Raw genomic sequence first — 5,968 nt, 5'->3', positions numbered from 1 at the left:
ATATACAGGTCTTGTTTATGTATCCATTCAGCCAGGCTATGTCTTTTGGTTGGAGCATTTAATCCATTTACATTTAAGGTAATTATCAATATGTATGTTCCTATCAAGATTTTCTTAATTGTTTTGGGTTTGGTTTTGTAGGTCTTTTACTTCTCTTGTGTTTCCTTTAGCATGTGTTGTAAAGCTGGTTTGGTGGTGCTGAATTCTCTTAGCTTTTGCTTGTCTGTAAAAGTTTTAATTTCTCCGTCGAATCTGAATGAGATCTTTGCTGAGTAATCTTGGTTGTAGGTTTTGCCCTTTCATCACTTTAAACATGTCCTGCCACTTCCTTCTGGCCTCCAGAGTTTCTGCTAAATGATCAGCTGTTAACCTTATGGGGATTACCTTTTATGTTATGTGTTGCTTTTCCCTTGCTGCTTTTTAAAAATTTTTTAACATCTTTATTGGAGTATATTTGCTTTACAATGGTGTGTTAGTCTCTGCTTTATAACAAAGTGAATTAGTTATACATATACATATATTCCCATATCTCGTCCCTCTTGCATCTGGAATCTGAAGAAAAAAAAAAAAAAAAAAAAGGTCATGAAGATCCCTTGCTGCTTTTAGTATTTTTTTCTTTGTATTTAATTTTTGATAATTTGATTAATATGTGTCTTGATGTGTTTCTCCTTGGATTTATTCTGTATGGGACTCTCTGCACTTCCTGGACTTGGGTGACTATTTCCTTTCCTACGTTAGGGAAGTTTTCAACTATAATCTCTTCAAATATTTTCTCCGTCCCTTTCTTTTTCTCTCCTTCTTCTGGGACCCCTATCATTTGAATGTTGGTGCATTTAGTGTTGTCCCAAAGTTCTCTGAGACTGTCCTCAATTCTTTTTTTTCTTCTTTCTTTATTCTGCTCTGTGGTAGTTATTTCTACTATTTTATATTCCAGGTCACTTATCCGTTCTTCTGCCTCAGTTATTCTGCTGTTGGTTCCTTCTAGAGAATTTTTAATTTCATTTATTGTGTTGTTCATCATTGTTTGTTTGCTCTTTAGTTTTTCTGGTCGTTTTTAAATGTTTCTTGTATTTTCTTCATTCTGTTTCCAAGATTTTGGATCATCTTTACTCTCATTACTTTGAATTCTTTTTCAGGTAGACTGCCTATTTCTTGTTCACTTGTTTGGTCTGGTGGGTTTTTACCTTGCTCCTTTGTCTGCTGCATATTTCTCTGTCTTCTCATTTTGCTTAACTTACTGTGTTTGGGGTCTCCTTTTCGCAGGCTGCATGTTCATAATTCCAGTTTCTCAGTTGCATGTTTTTGATGTCTGCCCCAGTGATAAAGTTGGTTCATTGGGTTGTGTAGGCTTCCTGGTTGAGGGGACTGGTGCCTGTGTTTTAGTCAGACAGGCTGGATCTTGTCTTTCTGGTGGGCAGGACTACATCTGGTGGTGTGTTTTGGGGTGTCTGTGAACTTATTATGATTTTAGGCGGCCTCTCTGCTAATGGGTGAGGTGTGTTCCCATCTTGCTATTTTTTTGGCATGGGATGTCCAGCACTGGAACTTGCTGGTCGTTGAGTGGAGCTGGGTCTTAGCATTGAGACAGAGGTCTCTGGGAGAACTCTCACCGATTGATATTACATGGGCCCAGGAGGTCTCTGTTGGTCCAATGTCCTGAACTTGGCTCTCCCACCTCAGAGGTTCAGGCCTGACACCCAGCCAGAGCAGCAAGACCCTGTCAGCCACACGGCTGTCTAAAGCGAGGTCCTAGAGCAACACCCCACTCTGTGTGGCAGATGGTGAGCAAGACCTTCATATAATTTTTTTTTTTAATTTCATTCATCATTCGGGTATACTTTTTAAAAAGAGTCCTTCAAGACTCTTTAGTCCACGGATCATGCAGAAGCATGTTGTTTATTTCCATATGATTAGGGATTTTCCTTTCGTCTCTGTGTTATTGATTTCTAGCTTGATTCCATTATGCCCACATAATATATTCTCTATGATTTCAATTCTTTTAAATGTTTTGACATTTGTTTTTGTTCCAAGATAGTTCTTTTTTATTCTGCTGTCCAGAGAACAATATATGTAAAGTGCCGGGTACAACGCTCTGAAAAATAGTATTCTCCAAAAATCCAGCACCCGGGGTGCCCCCGCGGTCTAGCCCTTGCCCGTGAGGTCCAGCGGCTGTAGGAAGGGCAGCAGCGGCAGCTCGTCCAGCGCCTCGGGGAAGCGGCCGGGCGAGATGGTGGTGACCAGCACCTGCATGGCACGCGCGAAGAACGAGGGTGGCGCCAGGCCCGCCAGCCACTGGAACTTGTCCTCGCCCAGCAGCCGTTGCCAGCGCGGCCGGTCGCCCAGCAGCTCGCGGCGGGCCGGGCCGGCGGCGTCCGCGGGTGTGTACAGCGCCAGTAAGTCCAGCAGCAACAGGCGGCGCTGGCGCAGCTCCCCGAGCACAGGCGCCCAGACGGCGGGGGCGGCCCCAGCATCACGGCCCAGCTGACGCAGCAGCAGCTCGAGCGGCGTGAGGCCGCCGCCGTCGCGCAGGCTGGGCGAGGCGCCGTGGCCGAGCAGCAGGAAGAGGCACTCGGGCAGCGCCAGCTCGCAGGCCACGTGCAGCGACGTGCCGCCGAACCTCCACGCGGCTACAGCCTCGCCGGTCGAGCAGGTGCTTGCGCTCCTCGGCCGGGAAGTCGTGCACTGTGCGCAGGATGCGGTGCAGGATGCCCACGCGGTTGTAGCGCACGGCCAGTGCCACGTGCGGCCCGGGCGCTGTGCAGCAGCGGAAGCCGGCGCTGGGCGGCGCGAGCGCGCACCGCGGGAACGTGGCCAGCAGGTAGTGCGCATACGCCTGGTGGTCGTGCACGAGGGCGTAGAGCAGCGCCTCCGACGGCGAGTAGGCGGCGGCGCGCCCACGCTTGTCCCAGTGGAAGGCCTCGCTGGCGCACATGTCCTCCAGCAGCCACATGGGCAGCAGGTCGCGAACGGCCTGGTAGAAAGCGAACGACGACTTGCGGCACTGCTTCTGCACCCGTGAGCGCGCTGCGCCCGCGCCCTCAGGCCCGCCATCCGCGCCGCCCCCAGGCCGCCGCGCGTCCCACGGCATGCTGGCGGCGCCTCCCGGTCTCACGGCATGGGCCTGGGGCCGACCACCTGGCTAGCGCACCGCGATTACCTAGTTCTGTGTAGGCGGGTGTATTACTGTTGCCTGAGCCTCAGCTTCCTCATCGTGGGGGTCGGAGGGGCCACTGGCCTGGCGTCCCCGCCCCCGCTGCGGGCCGGAAAGCTTGCTGGCCCCCGCGGGTCGGCGCGCAGGCGAAGCTCCCAGGACAGACAGACGGGAGGGTGCCGCCACCGCCCGCGCCCGCCGCAGCCGCGCTCTGAGCCGCCGTGGCCAGATCGCTGGGCGGCGGTGCCGGCACCGGCGGCGGGCCTTGTTCCAAGATATGTTCTATCTTTGTGAATGTTCATGAGCACTTGAAAAAAACTGTGTATTCTGCTGCAGTTGGTTGGAGTCTTCTATATATGCCAATTAGATCCTGTTGTTAGATTCTGTTGTTCATATCTATTTCCTTGCTGATTTTCTCTCCAGTAATTCTATTAGTTGATTAGAGGTATACGTTGAAATTTCCAATCATTATTGTGGATTTATCTATTTATCCTTTCAGTTCTATCAGGTTTTGCTTCATGTATTTTGAAGCTCTGTTGTTTTTTGTGTATACAATTAGAATTATAATATCTTCCTTTTATCTTTATGTAATGTCCCCCTTTGTCTTTAGCTATTTTCTTTGCTCTGGAATCTACTTTATTGGATATTAATATAGCCACTCATGGTTTTTTTTTTTCATTGATATTCTCATGGTATGTCTTTTTCCATTCTTTTACTTTCAACCTAACTAGAATTGTTGAATTTGAAGTGAGTTTTTCAAACAGCAAAAGTTAGATCATTTTAATCTGCTCTTCCAATCTTGCCTTTTAATTTTAATTGCTTTGAATAACAGGGTCTGATGCAGTTCTTTGCAGTGGAATGCTGAATGTCTCCCAGTTAGGCTGTCATGGAGTTTTCAGGAAATTCCAAGGCTACCTTGAGCTGATTAGTGATGTTTATAATCTGGCTCAGAAATGCAACCTAAGAATCTCCATCTGCTGTATATTTGGAATTACAAGCTTGAAATGTCATGGAAATGACTTCCTTGCTCAGGCCCCACCCCCTCCCTGGTGCTGGTCTCTCTCTGAGGGAACTTTCCCCAGCACCACCAGATGGGATTCACCTTTTTTCTCTTTATTTTCCCAGGGAATAGAGCATGGGACGTATCAATTCAGATTCTGTCCTAAATCTGGAACTCATTTTATATAATCAGGCTCTCTGCTGTTTAACCCTTGAGTGCTGGCTCACATAAAGCAGTAATCCAGGGCCAACATTATGGAGAGGTTTCTGGAGACTTGCAAGTGTAACAAGGAAAGAGGGACTCACCACTTAATTTACACACTCCCTTCAAGGTCCCATATAAGTGTCCCTGATCTGGAAAAGGTTTCCTGCCCATATTGCACCAAAAACATCTCTCCCTTCTCTAAAATGTTGCAGTATTTATTTATACCACTTGTTTTGGTAGACTTTTGTTTTGAATTTTTGAATTTTATTTTATTTATTTTTTTATACAGCAGGTTCTTATTAGTTTTCCATTAGTACATATTAGTATATATATGTCAATCCCAATCTCCCAATTCTTCACACCACCACCACCACACCCCCCGCCACTTTTTTTTTTTTAATTAAGAATCATTCATTGATGATATTCTGGATTCTTAGTACTCTGTTAGGTGTTAAAGTTGTGGAGAACAAGTCTCCTGGCAGTGTCCTTGTGTTTCACGCAGTCCAGATGAAGAGCAGGCACTCAGGTTATTCAACGGCTATAGTGAGCACTAGGCAGGTAGGTAGAATGAGGTGAGGCTTCACACTATTCTTTTAATATCCTCCCAGTGCTCTTATGATGGAATTGCAGAGTGCAGGCATACTCTGAATAGTTACTGAGTGATTTGCTGAAAAGCAGCCAGCATCAGTGTCCTCCAGAGGGTCCTTTCTGATGTTTTACACCCCAGCCCACACCTCACATCAGGCACGGCACTCCAAGTCTTCCCTGCCTGCATGTCCCACTGTGGCCTAAGGTGGAGATCAGATGGAGGTGAGAGGCTGTATACAGGTACGGACCAAGCAGCCATGGGAATTGTCTCCTTGCTGCCACCAGCACTCCACCTTGAAGCTCATCTACCCCAGCTCCCAAAAGAAGACTTCACCTCCAAAGTGGCAGAAATGTGAGAACAAAATAACTGGATGGAGTAATCAGATCAATATGTACCCCTGGTGTGGCTGACAAGTAAACAGAACTTCACCCTCAGTGAACTCCACCCTTAACTCAGCCCTGGAGAGCCCGAGAGGCCAGGGAAACGAAAGTTCCCATTCTCATTACTTTCAATATAGACCAAGTCCAAACATAAAATGAACACCCAGAAACCAGTACCTCCAAATAGGAACCAAAAAGCATTCTTGTTTTGATGGTGAAAGAGAAAAGTGTTCAATCTCCTTATAAAGAATGCAGTGAAAACTGTTGCCTCATAGACTTAAGCCATGTATTAGAAGCCATGTATTATAAAATGATCCATACAAAATTGAATAGATGTAGCTACCATTCAGTCACTCATCCATTCAATGTATTTATTAATATTTTTTACTGTCTGGAGACAAGGTCTCAGTGCTCTAAACACAGACATGCCCTATGTGCACCCACTCTGGGTCCTGTGTTAGTTGAAGTAGCTGGTTGATTGATGGTAGCATTGAGCATAAGGAGAGCTTTCATTCTAGCATCACCCAGCACAAGACAACCATTTCACTAACATTTTTCCCACAACAGGAAACCTGCCCACCCACCAAACAGAGACCCCAGGGTAAGACACCACTCTTGAGGAAGCATAGGCATGAGAACTTGTG

The 5,968-nt window shown here is 46.9% G+C and overlaps 1 pseudogene; it reads right to left on the bottom strand.

Annotated features, from left to right (window-relative positions):
* Positions 1 to 2,142: 2,142 nt before the first annotated feature.
* On the bottom strand, positions 2,143 to 3,088 carry LOC103077573 (ankyrin repeat domain-containing protein 9 pseudogene; annotated as a pseudogene).
* Between the last annotated feature and the right edge of the window lie 2,880 nt (positions 3,089 to 5,968).

This window comes from Lipotes vexillifer, unplaced genomic scaffold (genome assembly GCF_000442215.2).
Source record: "Lipotes vexillifer unplaced genomic scaffold, Lipotes_vexillifer_v1.1 scaffold72, whole genome shotgun sequence".
NCBI classification, from domain to species: domain Eukaryota; kingdom Metazoa; phylum Chordata; class Mammalia; order Artiodactyla; family Lipotidae; genus Lipotes; species Lipotes vexillifer.
Note: the sequence above shows the minus strand (reverse complement) of the source record. Positions and strands in the feature narration are given on the sequence as shown.